This window comes from Idiotropiscis lumnitzeri, chromosome 4, assembly GCF_059441095.1.
Source record: "Idiotropiscis lumnitzeri isolate Australia: NSW breed Sydney's pygmy pipehorse chromosome 4, RoL_Ilum_1.0, whole genome shotgun sequence".
Lineage (NCBI taxonomy): Eukaryota > Metazoa > Chordata > Actinopteri > Syngnathiformes > Syngnathidae > Idiotropiscis > Idiotropiscis lumnitzeri.
This window is the reverse complement of record NC_142394.1, coordinates 26,432,300-26,447,925: the sequence shown is the minus strand read 5'-3', so window position 1 is coordinate 26,447,925 and position 15,626 is coordinate 26,432,300. Positions and strand designations below refer to the sequence as shown.

At 40.7% G+C, this 15,626-nt stretch overlaps 1 protein-coding gene across 36 annotated transcripts in view; it reads right to left on the bottom strand.

Annotated features, from left to right (window-relative positions):
- Positions 1 to 9,324, bottom strand: part of LOC148338887 (receptor-type tyrosine-protein phosphatase delta-like) — a 269,563-nt gene extending 260,239 nt beyond the window's left edge. For 16 of the 36 annotated variants that reach the window (XM_088293400.1, XM_088293391.1, XM_088293404.1 and 13 more), the window contains exons 1-3: positions 7,733 to 7,862; positions 7,492 to 7,623; positions 7,353 to 7,392 (exon numbers count right to left, since the gene is read on the bottom strand). The gene's annotated coding sequence lies outside the window, so the exon portion shown is untranslated. Of the gene's footprint in view, positions 1 to 7,352; positions 7,393 to 7,491; positions 7,624 to 7,732; positions 7,864 to 9,210 lie in introns of those variants that run through there. The other 20 variants (XM_088293387.1, XM_088293394.1, XM_088293397.1 and 17 more) reach the window with 6 other exon arrangements.
- Between the last annotated feature and the right edge of the window lie 6,302 nt (positions 9,325 to 15,626).

Here is a 15,626-nt window from a genome sequence, read left to right as displayed (position 1 = left end):
AATGGTCAAAATGGGGTAAATTCATGCAGTAAATTAGTGACTGTCTTTTATTTAATGAAGGGCAACCAGAAAGGTCAAAATGGATTAAAGGAGTGACACGGACCGAACAGAAAGTTTTGCAAAATTGGGAGGGTCGAAACGACGTCAACGAGAGACATCCTTCACATATGTAAACGTCCCCTGAATGAATGTTTTCTCTGGCCCGATTTTATTTCGTGCTCCAATTCACCGCGTTAACAGATAATGTCTGCCTGGTTCCATGTTAATAAGTCGGATCTTCCCCCGGACTTGCGAGAAATAACACCAACTCTCGAAGGATATCACATTCCCCCAGTTCAACAGCTCAATCTCACCTTCCTCGCCCACCGCTATCATTCCACCCACCCATCTCCTCACCCACTTTCATTCCGACTAGATGGATCGCCTCACCCTCAATTCCACGCTTCCTCCGACGGAGAGATTGATTCGTCTGCAGGACTCCTCTGACCTTTGATATGATCCAATAAGGGACACATGGCACTAACCGTATTAGCCAATCAAAGAGGGGGAGGCACATTAGGAGTGAAAGGAATGTGTTCCCCAGTCCCCCCGGAGGCGTTCCGACCGCTACCTTTTTCCATGCCGCTTGGTCGTCTGTCCATCTCTTGCCAACCCGAACGGCGTGCCCCAAGGGGGAAAGAAAAAGACGCGAATTGCACTTTGCCTAAAGGCTCTTTGCGATAAATTAAATTTGAACATTGATCCAAGTTATTTCTATAAGAATGCTGCGGCACATTTGTCTTCTTTCCTCCCCTCCTCCTTTCTCCCCCATCGATATTCTGTTGCTATCATCTTGGGTATTCCCACATTCCCCTTTTAACGGTATTCCTCGGGGGCAACCTGATCTTTCCAGACTGTTTAGCGGCTGTGATGCTACGATAAGATTTAAAGCCTTCAAATAGAAAAGTGCTCTCTTTCTTTAAACTTACAATATATGCATGACTCTTTAGGGCAGGCGTGGGCAAACTACGGCCCGGGGGCCACATGCGGGCCCGTTGAACGTTTTAATCCGGCCCGCCGAACTTGAAAAAATGTTAATGTTTTATTTTCTAAATAATGTGGTGTGTCAAAGATATATTTTGTTGTATTTTTTTTGTTCACTTTCATTTAAAATTAAATGCTTTTTCTTTTTTTCTCCGATGAGGTGAGGTGACCAAAACCCTTCATCCATCTGCTCCTGGTCCAGCCCCTCTGTCAAATTTTAGAACCCATTGTGGCCCACCAATCAAAATGTTTGCCCACCCCTGCTTTAGGGACTATTTCAGGATTTTTTTTCATTCAGGATTACAAATTTGCACGTCCTTGACACTCGCAGAACACCTGGGATTTTTACACATTGCATGTCAACGAAGTTTTGTTTTATCTAGTATATTGCTTTTTCAAGAATATGTCGGGTATATTCATACATACATTAGCTGTCTTCGATCAGTATGTGGGGTACACTCTAAACTGGTTGCCAGCCAATCACAGGGCACACAAAGACGAACAACCATCCACACTCACAACCACACCTCAGGACAATTTAGAGTGTTCAATCAATCTACTATGCAAGTTTTTGGAATGCGGGAGGAAACCGGAGTACCCGCAGAAAAGCCACACAGGGAGAACATGCAAACGCCACACAGGAAGGCCGGAGCCGGAACCAAACCGTGCACCTCGGCACTGTGAGGCCACCGTGCCATATGTCATTCAAATTTGGAAGCATTGTGAAGTATACTCTACCACAGGTTTGCGTTTAAAGAAAGCCAGGAAATGGCCAATTCCGAATAAGCTTTTGATCCATTCATTTTTCTGGGCGACACATGCCTGCGACATTTGCGACATTTTAGTTGAGACCTCCAAAAAGTGGATTCACTCGTCGGAATAAAAGTCAGGCGACGAAAGGAAATGATTTCAAGAGGGACTTTGCACGGTGTGCTCAAAGGTTTCCACAGATCCCAGCCTGCCCCTTGTTGGAACATGAAACGCAAGAAGGCCATGCTGCGAATTCGCCAAGTGGTGCGAAAAGGAGATCACAAAGCCTGCCATGCGACAAGAGCAGGGAAGGGGGGCGGGTGGAGGGTGTTTGGAGAACCAAGACGCTCCTCCTCAGTACCATTGGTTTGTCATCTCCAAACGAGCAGAACTGAGCTTTGTAAGCCGGGGGTTTTAGATAAAGACGAGGCCGGTATGGCCTGAACGTCGCGAGGGAGACTGATCCCCGCTCTCCCACAATCCCTCATTGTTATTCTCCCATGATGCTGAGCATCGAAGCTCCGGTGGAGCTAGCTGAGAGTGAGATGAGGGGTGTTTACATGTGTGCTCCCTTTCAGCTCACTGTACACACAGGATTAGGGAGGGATTGCGATGTTGGAAGCCTTAAAAAAATAGAAATCCCATCTCCGCAATCACTCTTTACATTTGCCGTCATTTTCAGAGATGGTAAAAAAGTTCATCATCATCATTAATCCCTCAATTTGTGACGCATCCCAATTTGGTTTTCGAGCAGTATCGCAGAAGCTACACGTAGAGGAAAACCTCGACAACCGGCATCACACCGATAATGACCGATTTAGTCAATTAGGGGTTGGGTGACACCCGTTCCCAAAACATGAAACTGGAACATGGAGATGGAAAGTCATTTGTAAGAATTTCCAAGTCAGAATTTGCTGAAAACGGCGACTGTGAAGAAAATTTCTGTTCAATTCCGTTAAACGAGTCTTCCTATGGAGGCAGTGGGGATTGAATAAATAAATGAATATTTTCTCAAGTTGATGAAAGATGCCGTGAGTCTGTAATTGCAGCGGTTTTGGCGTTATATTTACTGGCGAAGAATATCTACGCTGGCAGATTTGTTTACGATGCGCCGTAAAAAGTCGAGATTTGAGAGCATTTGAGAAATGACGTGCTTGTTAAAGAGAAAAATGTGCAGGACTCCCACTCATTACAAGCTCTGCAAGTTGTATATATAATTATTTGGAGGGTTGGGTTTAAAAAAAAAAAATACGATAAATATCGATTTTCCTTTTCTTGGCCCGATATCCATTCATAAAACCATATATCGATACTTTTAATCTTTTTCTCCATAAATTGACATGACTTCACAACGCAAAAGTAGCGCATCCAAACAAAATGGCGTCAGCGCCAACAATCACAAAGGCAGATTTACCGATTGTTTTAATCAGCTCATGTTAAATAAAACGTACATGATTAAAGTAACGGCATTGGCTTCAATTCTTAATATAAATATGAATATTTTTACAAAAGCACCTAGCAAGCAGTTTGTACTAATTGCAGAATTGGTTCTTCTGAGAATGGTTTCCATACCAAAAGTAAAACTGGTACTCATGAAATCCTTGATTGAGTCGAAAATCAATCAAAGTGAATCGTGAATTGAATCGAATGGGTTTTGGAATTTTGAATCGATACCCAGCCCTCATCATTTGTTTCTAAGCCGGTTTGCCAAAAAATGTCTAAGTGGAACCGGTTTGTGGCACAAAACAGATGCGGGATTGCTGATCGAGCTCATGCTAGGCACACCACACTCCATTTTGCGGCAAGACCTCCAAATATCACATTCACTCATAAGCGCAGTATTCCTAAGATTTATTCCATCAAGAACAACATTTTCACCTCGGCCTACGCGCACGCCCACTGGCCGACTACAGATCCGCTACATTATCCAAATTGAAATGTGCTTTGTCTTTTTCACCGTTTTCAAACTACATTCAGTCGCAGGAAAAATCCACATTCCAGTTGCGCATCAAAACAAGCGGAATGCTCAAGCGTACTTGCGGTCTGGAAGGGAGAATGAAAACTGCTCAAGCCCCGTAAATAAGAACAAAAGAGTGAATATGGTCCTCCATCCTGCAATAAACAACAATGCCCCAATTTCCCAGTTAGCCGTGATCCTCCAAGGAAGAAAGTCCGTGTATTGATTTAAACTGGGCGTTCCAGCCCCTGCCTTCACTTTCCCGTCTGCTTACGTCTCTTTTATTCCCCCAGAATGCTCGGATTCGCCGCAATCATTTTCCATCCTGGATTCCCTTAGAAGCTAACTGAGTAGGGTCTAATTGATTTCTCTTGTCGGGTTCCAGGCTTGGAGCTGTGCAGAGAGAGGCCCTACTCCTCGTTGCCTTCATACCCGTCAGAGCCGCGGCGGAATTTATGTAGCGAGGAAGAAGCAGCATATGCAGTGCACTCGCTGGCCGGAATACAAGAAAGGATCCTTTAATTGGGGAGAAGTCAGCGGCTGGATCACATAGATCAAGCTTAATAGCGTTCACGTCTCCAGCGGAAGGCAAACATTGTCGTAGCGCAACTTAACAAGCGCGTGATTTACGAGCAGGGCCGCGGAAGTAAACAGCGCAGGTGAGTCGCTTTCGTTGGGCGCAGCATTTTTAGAGATTTGCATTGGGGGGGGGGGGGTGCGACTTCTCGTGCAAATTTGTAGGACTTAACAAGGAAGCACTCGTGTTTTGTTTAGTTTTTTTACATAATGTACACAATTGCTAGAATTTGAATTTATTGGGTAGAATTTGTGGCGAAAGGGGATTGTGAGCAATTTTAGATTGATTTTACATGATTTATACACTTTGTATCAAATACAAAACACATTGTGAGGACAAACTGTGGGCTCACAAATAGAAGACAAAAGAACAGGATTTTTTAAACAATGGGAAAAAAATATATATATATAAATGTATTTCATCACACTGAATTTGGAAGCATTGTTCTGTATTAACTCATTTAATCCCAGAAATTTTCACTAAAGAAACCCCTCAATTCCAGCGTTTTTCTGGATTTTGACTAATTTTGCGAGGCCAACCGAATAATGTGTTCGAATGCTAATAAAAACACGGAGCTAGGACGCAAAAAAAAGAAAAATGGCTAAGACGTATAAATACGTCTTTGGGAGCTGGGGACTACATTTTTTAAAACGTATATGTATGTCTTGGATTGAATGAGTTAATTTGAAATATCAGTGGACACGCCCATGAGGCTGTTCAGATGGCAAAGTAAGAACTTCCCGATTCGAAGGCAAACAGGAACAAAATGTAAATGCAGTCGTTCACATTAAATTTACATTCGCCACTCTGAATTAAATATAAAAACTAATGGGAGACACGCTGTTCTCATGGCAAACCTAGAGGCTAAGCCTCATGGATGGAAGCATTGAATTAAAAAAAAAAAAAAACAGGATGCAGCGACGGATTCATTAACTTGCATTCATGTCGCTAACACTGCTCTGTATTAAATATAAACATACAAAATGGGAGACGGCCACCTGTGCCCGATATATATTCGCTACCATTATTTATTTTTGGAGTTTAATTTAAAACAAAATGAAGGGAGGCTTCATATTTGCCGGCCACACATATAAATAAACACAATAAATGAAACACCAAGAGAAGAGCGGCAGTGTCACAGTGTTTTTTTGTTTGTTTTTTTTTTTGTTCAAATTGGAAGCCATGGACGTTATTTTAGGACAGATCAAAGGTTTCCGGGGGGAAAAAAAAAAACGTCCGTGCCAGGTTTATCTAATTATCTGACTGAACAGCCTCATTATAAAAACAGCCTCTACGGGACTGGGATGCTTGGATCCCTGAGCCGTGGACCTCCATCAAGGTGGTCCTCACGGGTACATTGTTCAAAGTAACGACTTGAGATTTAAGCTCAACTAAAAAGAAACCACACAGGGCAAAGAACGCAGGTTTTTCAGGGTATGTTCAAGTATGAACTCCACAGCTAATGAGGAATGTCAAAATGTCAGTTGGGAACTGGAACGGATTAATAGAGAAAACCCGATAATTCAATAACATATGAGAGAGCGTCAAGTGCAGTGCATAAAGTCTCTGTCTTGTCAATTTCACACACCACGGAGATTCGTGTTAATAAAAATGCTGAAATTGAGTGATGAAAAAAAATGGCCAATTTCATAAAATGAATCTTAAAATTCTGGAACAAAAAAATAAATAAAAAATCACGCCATTGTCCCACGCTCTCAAGCACTGTGGGTGTGTCCGCTGAATGCGCTGAAACCACGCCCCACTCAAGTGTCAACTCACAAGCAAATATCACTTCCACGACCTTTAAAAATGGATGCTGCTTCATCCAGCATTGCTCTTGTGTCGAAAAATAATTTTCGTTAGAGCTGCCAAAATACATCTGCTTTAAACGTCTGGTGGCTGGGATATATATCCCACTGGGCTTTTACAAAAGCAACCAAACCAGCACGAACCTCCTCAAATGGGACTTTAAAAAAAATAAATAAAAAAAAAAAACTCTCCCCGCCTCGCTCCGTCTTTGTCCACATGACGTACGCACACTCGAGGAAGAGAATGAGGCACTCTAAAGCAGCCAGGAAAATGCATTTTCCGGATGTAAGATAGCGAGCTAAGCGCTGATGTGCATGAAAGCGCCACATAGTGGGGGAGGAGCGACTCAAGTGCGTCACTGGGCCTCGTTTTAGCCACGCCCCCCCAAAAAATCTGAAATGCTGAAAAACAGTTTAAGGCTCAACGATGGAGTACAACACGAACGAAATTGACTGTTTTTGCACGTTTTCAGCAATTATCATCAAACATGTACAATGAACATTTAGAATAAAAAACTAACTTCTTTTTGCACTTGAAAATTTGCAATTCATTCCATTTCTTAAGTGAAAAATTGGAGAAAAAAAATGGTGAACAAAGTATTTTCCCTCTGTGGAATTCACTGATCATTTTGATAATGTCACACATTTCTAGAAGTAATAAATATTTCTACTGCGCCGTCTTTGTCAAAGTACCCCCCCCCCCCAAAAAAAATGCATGCTTGGAATTGACTATTAAAAAATGTGTGCTTTGTTGACCTCAGCCATTTTCAGACCCTGAAAGGCAGCATACGGGAGCGCGGTTAATGTGGCCACGCAACCTTTGGTGTGTGTGTGGGGGGGGGGGCAGCGGAGCCCACTTCCGAGTGGCAGAAATCACGGAAGTACGGTCGGCTTTGCCCTTTCACAACCCTTAACCTGATTCGTCGCTTTTTCCCAAACATTACCATCTCAGCTTTCAACACCACTGCCACCCTACTGAAGCTTCACACATGCCATTTGCTCAACATTAGCAAAAATGTTTCTTTAAGCGCCCAAAAACTTTTCTCAGCATGCCCTCATTAAGATGCTGCAGTTGCAGCATCCTGCTATTTTTTTTTTTTTTAATTCATCAGCAGTTGACAGTGCACAGCATGTGGCATAAGCGATGTATAAATGATGAAGGACGTGCGTGGCGGAACATCACACATCCCAACTTCACCGCACATGAGAAGATTGCAGAGAAAAAGTGTTCACTTACTATACACGCCGTAGCGGTTGAACGGTAAAGCACCCGGCAACTGCATTTAAAAGAGAGAGTTGGAGAGGGGAGTTGGGGGGATAATGGCAATCAAGGTTGGAATTTTCTCATAATCAGCTCATCCGAACGTCTTACTTACCAGGGCTTGAAGGTTGCATTCCAGAAGAAATTCCAGAGGAGTCCCTTTCATCCAAGTCAGAAAACAGCAATGCGTTTCTTATTCCAAAAATGTGTCAGGTTTTCTTCTTCTTTTTTTTTTTTTTTTGGTAAACTGTAACAGAAGAATTCCATTAGCCATCATCAAAAGTCCAACAGCTGGTATGAGCGGCGGGTAAAGTGAAAATCTATAGAAATGCATAAGTGGATCGGGCACATGGTACCTGCTCTCTTTAGCACTGTCTGGATGAGAGCGCCAAGAAGAAGACGGGTCGGGAGCAAAACACGCTTTTCCTGAGGAAAGGCAGCCGCTGCGCGCTGTCAGATTTACACCAGCGCGCGCACACACACAAACACACGCACACACATCTCATGAGCTTGGAGGGGGAGAGAAAGAGAAAGTGTGTGTGTGAGAAAGAGAGAGAGCGAGAGAGCGAGAGAGCGAGAAAGTAAGAGAACGTAAGCCTCTCCCAAATCCTGCCACACGAGGGCACACTAGAGCAGCAAACACAAAAGTCATTCATTTTTATGGACGCTGCCAACTGAATATGAAAATTAATCTCATAGTTAGCAGTCCACATGCTGGTTCATGGACTGTTAAGAAAAAACGTGGAGTGCCATTAATTCGGGGGGTTGAAGTGTTAAAATTATAAAATTGACTCACATGATGAAATTAATAATAATAATGCAGACTACAAATAAATGCCGGTGTTCTGTCAAAATGTCCTACCCAAGGCTGATTTGACAGCCTGATCTGTCAAAATGTCCTGTCAGTCTATTTTGAGGTAATGAAAATTTCAAATAAGACTCAATGAAAATAAAAATATTAAGTACTACCCACTTTCAATCGAACAAACGACAGGTAGGACAAAAAGCTCCAAACTTCCCACGAAATCAGTTTCGGCGTTGTGCGCATGCGTCTCGATAAGGTAGGAAGGAATTTCAGAACACCTGTTCATTGAAATCGTTGCTGCAATGTAATTGGTTGGTCTTTTATAAAACATCACTGTATCCCATTAGTTATTTTTTATAAGTCGTATAAAAAAAGAGGGTAATTTAAATTAAAAAGGAAAACGCAGTGCTGTATATTTCCACTTTCTAATAAAATATAAAATAGATGATTAAGAATAAAGTTCCAGATGTAATGGTCAAAGCAATTATAAAATTAATTTAAGAAAGACATTAAAAACAAATGTGTAATCAATAATATGATGGTAAAATATTCTAATAATCCATAGCGCGTAGCTAATTCTATTATTAATATACAAAATGAAAATACGTTATGGACGAATGACAATCGCGAAAATCAACTATTTTGTTCCCTACAGCTTTCCGTCGACGGTAAGAATGGCTTGTTGGCGGAGCGAGTTCTGTATCTCCACTGCCACCTGCAGGTTAGTCTTTGAATGACAATAGGGAAAAACCGAAACAAACCAAACGCATATCGAACAAAGAGGTGGAATTTAATACTATTACACAAGTCGGAACATAGTAAAACATAGTAAATATAAACTATATAGTAGTTTATAGTTTGACTTGGCGTCTTTGTCCAGGTTTGTTAAATATGTCCAGTCTTTTCATTTACATTGAGGTCTGGTCAAGCTACTAGTTGAGTGAGGAAACAAAAGCGCCCGCAAAAAAAACAACCGTTTGTAAGTATTTAAATTCAACACATGGCCCACATAGATTTAATCTCACTTACCTTCACGAAACAACGGAATAGCTCCAAAAACATGCTAATTGGTTAGCAACAGGTGCCATGCTGGAAAATCGGAGCGAAGAACCGACACGGAGTCTTGCTTCGGGATTTACACATCACGTGGCAAAGGTATCTTCACTTTTCTTGTTATATGTTGACCTAACTCATAGTTGTAATTATATAATTTTGGCACTACTGTATTTTGAGAGTGAAAAAGCAGCACCTATTTGGTTGTTGCTATCCAGCAGAAAAATATGGCCCGTGTGCTACATGCGGCCCATCCACAATCACTGACGGGTCCTCACTGGGACCATGACGTCAAAGTACACCGTTCATTTTACCGTGTAAAATATCCTGTGTTTTTATTTTATTTTATATTCACACTTGTTAGAATTTGTGACTGCTGTGTTGCTAACTTTTACGACCCCTCCAAAAAGACAACAGTGCTGTGTTCTCTTATCTTGCATATTGGAGGAAATATTTCCATGATTTGGCCTGATAATACTGTACTCAAATCTACAGTTTGAAATACTGCTGTCCTAAAAGTCGTCACTGTCACACAGCTAATTAATATGAGTTGGAAGTTGGTGCACAAAATGAACATGACCATTTTTAGATATATAAAAGGAGCCTGATCAAATTACATTTTGAATTTTGTTGATTTTATTTCTTCATTCTATAAATGCATACCATATCTATACATGTAGAACTTTAGTGAAACAAGAAAAAATGTTTTTTTGTTTGTTTGTTTTGTTTTTAAATACATTAACATAAAAATATAGACAAAGTTGAGGTGTTGGCTTGCTTACGTAGGTTTTTCCTCCCACACCCACACAACAAGCAGGACACTAAATTGTTCCTAGGTGTGAATGTGAGTGTGAGTGCTTGTCAAATAGTCTACATCGGTGCGGTGATTGGCTAGCGACCAATCGAGATTGTACGCTGCGTCCTACTGAGTCAGCTGAGATAGAATTGACCCTAATGAGGACATGCCATTTAGAAAATGGGTTGATAACCTCTTTCAGTATTAGCTTTTAGTTTTAAAAAAATGTGTTCTTGCCAAAAATAAGGAAATAAATGACTGTGCTATCATTTGCTTTCACATCGAATCATAAAATCTACGACGACTGTGATTTGTGTCCCTGGAGGTTGCATTTTCTTAGATGAATGACAAAGAAATTAATCCTTTTTAATAGATTTCAGCCTGCATTAAATTGATGACACGTGCCCCACAATAACCTCCAAGCCAATTTCATCTCCTCTTTCAGACAAACTAGCCTTGTTGGTGCTGATTTAGCCATCCTTTGTTTTTTTTTTCTTCATTTGTCGATTTTGTTTTCAGAATGGAGCAAAAAATGTTATTTTTGACTCGCTGCGTGGGATGCGGTCCTAACGGTGCCACACTTGCACACCAGCAAACTAAGCTGAAGAAGCTTTTTGCGTCTCTGCCAAATTGTGTTTTGCAATCACTGAACATCGGAAATCAACAAACTGAGAGATTCCAGACTTGCTTTGCATGACAAGTGAGCAAAATGGCTCACACATTTCAACATCCCCTCCACCACGGACGCACCGCCAAGTCCCAGCCCACGGAGGCGGGTGGGCCAACGTTGTGCACGTGTCGCAATCTCTGCGCCGCGGGCCAAGCATTTGGGCCCCGAATAATGTCGCAAAATGTTCAATTTGTATCCATCATCATCATTTTTGGGCCAAACAGGAAGCTCACGAGCAGCTGTCCACTTTCGTCCCTGGAGTGTAATGAGCTAATGAACGCCACACCCACACATTGGATCGATTTGCATTTGGAACTTGATGTTTGCTCGTCATGAAAATGACTTTGATCGGGTTGTTGTTTATGCAGGAGGGAAAGCTGAGACACAACACAAGCAACGGGCCTGCTCGATTAATGACCATTTGGTGAACCAAAGCAAAGAAAAGTGATTTCGCAAAAGGTAAGTCCCATTTTATGCGGTACTTGTGGAAAATATGTGGACCATAAAGAAAAGTCGATCATGACATTTTTATAAGGAGAATCCTCTGCGGTGATTTGAAGGGGTTCTTTCAGTAAAAATTAGAAATTAAATTAATTAAATTGTAAAAGATGAAATGAATGCATAAATAAATGAAAAAATAAATAAGCAATTTTACAAAAATATTTCAGTTATATTTTTACGCTGATTAAAATTAAAATTGGAATTCTGATTCTAAAATTGCTGTCAGTATATATATATATATATTTTTTTTTTTTACACTGTTTACACTCCAAATGAGCAAAATTCTGCTGATTTACTATTATCAGACTGTCGTAAAAAGATCTGATCTTGATTGGACTCATCTACAGCTAGGTGGCAACTTGTTCGTGCAGTCACAATTGGGTGAGAGGTGTGTGCGGCTTCCGATTGGTCGGTCCTATCAATATCTGTAAAGATAGCATCCCTGCTGGCTTTTCTCTTAATCATGGTATCATGAGCATAACCTTGTATTATTATTATTATTTCTTTTTTGGGGGGGGTTCCAAGCTTGTAATTATTCCATGTTATTGTTTCATTTCCATACATTTTTAAATCAAACGGTGATCCTTTAGCTTGGAAAATTGACAAGATCTGTTTTGGATTCTGCGCCTAAAATTTGTTAAAAACGTCTGTCAGAGTGAAATTGCCAAAATTTGTGTTCTTGAGTGTAATATTAATTCTTTTTTCAAGGTTCTTAAAGAGAGCAGTTTGTTGCCTGCACATGATTGAAACCCGTCAGTCGCATCTTGAGTCTCGGATTGTTTTTCCTTTGGCGTGGTGATTTCTGAAAACCCGATTCGGTTTCTACTGAACCTCTTTTGACGAATAAGACAATCAAATGCACTTTACTTGTTTTAAGAAAGTTGAATGTTGTCAAAGAATCCAGAATCGTAGCTGTAAGGATTAACTTTTTTTTTTTTTCTTCGAAGACAGCACACCTTTTTGCGCTTTGCTTCATGACTCCAGCAATTCTGACACCGTTATTATTATTCCACTTGATGATGGTCTATGTTGCATAACTCTCCATTATAGATCAGGCAAAACCACCACTGGATATCCGCCAAGTGAGCAATAGAAATAAAACTGGAGATGAGGTGATATTTATGAGTCATTTTTATTTCAGGGTGGGTGTTTTGTTGAGGGAGGGGGCGGGGGACTTGCTCCAAAAGTATTTCGACCCACTTCTTAAGCCGTTACATAATCAGCGAGGAGTCGGACTGGACTCAAATGATAAACAGCGGTAGCCGTAGCATGGGCGAGTGAATGGAGTAGGAGGTCCGGGATGCAAGCTATCTTTAGATTGGCGGGCGAACCTCATGCAGACCTTGCCTGGAGCCGAAAATGAGAAAGAGAAGCGGAGAGATTACATGGCTCGCATGCCGGAGCAACACAGTGCAAATCCATCCTTATAGAATGTTGTTTTCACCAAGCAGCCTGTCAGAAACAATTACGTTGGTCAGAAGGAGTTCTGTCCCGAGAGATTCGAACTGAAGCGAAACGGTTCCATAGCCCCCCCCCATCCCCCTTCTCGTGGCTTGGCTCCAGCGCTAGCTTGATGGCGACTGCCTGTAACTTTAAATATCACACAGGAATAAGGTGAATTTTAAATCTGCACTTATATATGCATCGGCGTTAGGATCCGAGAATCTGAGGAAAAACTCTCTGATCATTAAAAAAAAAAAATAAAAAAGAAATCTACATGAATGGATGTTAGAGAGGAGAAATGTGCACTAAAATGACCTTTTCACTTTGATTAGCACCTAATTAATCCCAAACGGGAATGCGAAAGAAATCAAATGGGTTATGTACGTACGAAAACACTTCATTAAGTACGAAGGCAGAATTTAATGGGATCCGATGCATGAGCGGTATCAAAAATAAAAAAAAATGCAGACCTCTGCCATGATTGAAAAACTCGTTTTATGAGGTTCTGGAGTGGGAAGAGCGTCCATGGATGCTGCTGGTACACTTCTTGATTCAGTTGAAAGGGTACAAGCAAAAAACCACTGAAACCAACCCCAGTTTTAAAGGCCTTACTAATTAAGGATCGCGTCCCGTAAAAATAATTTTGAAAGGATTTTTAGTGAAGTTAGAAAATGATGAATCCTTGTTGTATTTTTTTAAAGGGAAATATATAATATAATTTAAAAAGTCCTAAAGAAACAGCTTTTTAAGAGGTTCATAGGGGCGATGTTAAGTATTATATTTCTAAAAAAAATAAAAATAAAAAGCTTCAAAAAGTCCAAAATCATTTTAAGAAAAACCTGAACAGAATGCCCCCGCCCAAAAAAAATAATAATACAGATCTCTGTGAGTTCTTGCAGAGATGTAAAAAAGATCCGAAGCCGCGTCCCTTTTTAAGTTGTTCTTAAGAAAAATAGAAAGCAAGCCTAAAAGAAAAAAAAAAAAAAAGTCAGATCTACACTATTTTTGAGGGCTTGCTGAGAAAAATCCCAGCACATCAAAAAATCCTAAATCCAAAAGGGTTCTGAAGGAAAATACATCAAATTAACATATTTAAATCTGGAAGGAGTTCTTATACGGAATATCTAATAATAATGTATAAAAAATATTTGTGAGAGTTTCAAAGTTTGTAATAAGTTTATATATATATATATATATATATATGTATATGTTTGTGCGTTTCCGATTGATCCAGCCTAACAACAACAACAAGGGGCGTTTCCGTCAACATTCTGGATTCCCCGGAGACAAGCGCAGTGTCTAATTTACAGTGTCGATCGCAACTATGTTGTCCTTTAGCATCAGCGTTGACATGTTTGGAAATCTTGATATTGACAAATGTTGTAACAGTTCCCAGGCATGCTAAAGCCCATATGGTATTTCCATTCTAATTAGTCGACACTGAAATAAAGATTGAAAAGCAAAGCTGTTGTGGTTGCATATTCCCCCCTCTGCTAATCGTGAGCAAAAACGACCTTGGCATGCGAGTCAGTTACATTTGATTTCTCTTCCCGTCGACAAGAGTCTTTCTGTTTTGCGCCTTTCCGTTGCTTGACCGTGTTGATCCGAGCAATATCTCCAGCGCGCCCGCTAACCCTCTTCCAAAATTCAATAACATCGCACTCTGTCGGCACTGAAGCGGACCTGAGGGGAGAAATATCAACAATTTCCTCTCTTAACGATTGTATTAACACGTGACTAAGCTTAAACAACCAAAAAGTACTCGCTGAAAAAAATGCAAAACAAAGCGCGATAAATCGAACGTCAAGAGAATTCAACAATTGAGATAAAGTCGTGAGCAAGATGAGGAATAATCCGACGAAGGTTTGACAGTTTGGCAGTCCCATTATACCCCGCTAATTGAGATGCAAGACAGGTGCGCCGCTGGAGGGAACCGCCCACCACCTCATCTGAAAACGCAAAACAAAACAGAACAGTCATGACAGAGAGAATGTTTTACTTTCTTCCTCCCCAGAAAAAAAATATATTGACAAAGACAATTGAGGAATAACCCCACTCAATGCTGAAAAACTGTGAACAATTTGAATGGCTCGACAGGAAAATCCAAAAATATTGTAATGGGGAAGAAAAAAAAAAGCGTGTAAGATGTTCTGAAAGTGTAGTTGTGGAAGTTAGAAGGAAAAATAGTTTGTCGAGGAAAACTGATGACGTCTTCCCATGCTGTCTTGGCATTTTGGCATGTCACGACATTTTTTGGTCAAATTCTGCCGAATCGGAGTCATTTTTGTAATTTTTCAGCGCCGATACTGACGACACCCATTTTACGCGAGCCTGTCTGTAATTCAAGGCAGTTTACTTTTTTTTTTTTTAGTTTAAATTAATGAAGAAATAATTATCCGAGTCTGGATGCCATGTAGACGGCCATCGAACTGGACGGGTGTATCCCGGACGGTCTTGCTGTTTTTTATTTTATTTTATTTTATTTATTTTATTTATTTTATTTATTTTATTTATTTTATTTTATTTATTTTATTTATTTCATTTATTTTATTTATTTATTTTTTTTTTTTTACATATGAAGACTTTTTCTATGACTGATTATTAGAGAAAAAAGATTTCCATCTACAGGCAAAGCTTTGATGTGACACCAGGACCCAACATGACACCATGCATTAAAATAAACCATTGAGGCAAATACAAGACCAGATAGAAAAATGGGAAGATCAGTTAGCTATAATTTTTTTTAGTGTTGCTCCATTTTCCCATCGCTACTTCGAAATGGGGCATCCGGGGGTACAATTATCCGAAGTCGAGCTTCGGCAGGGAAGCCCAGACTTCCCTCTCTCCACCGCAACTCCTTCCGACTCTTCCGTAGGCATCCCTAGGCGCATTCCGAGGCCAGCCGGGAGACATAATCTCGCCAGCGTATCCGTGGCCTCCTCCCAGTCGGAAATGCCCGGAACACCTCACCGGCAAGCGTCC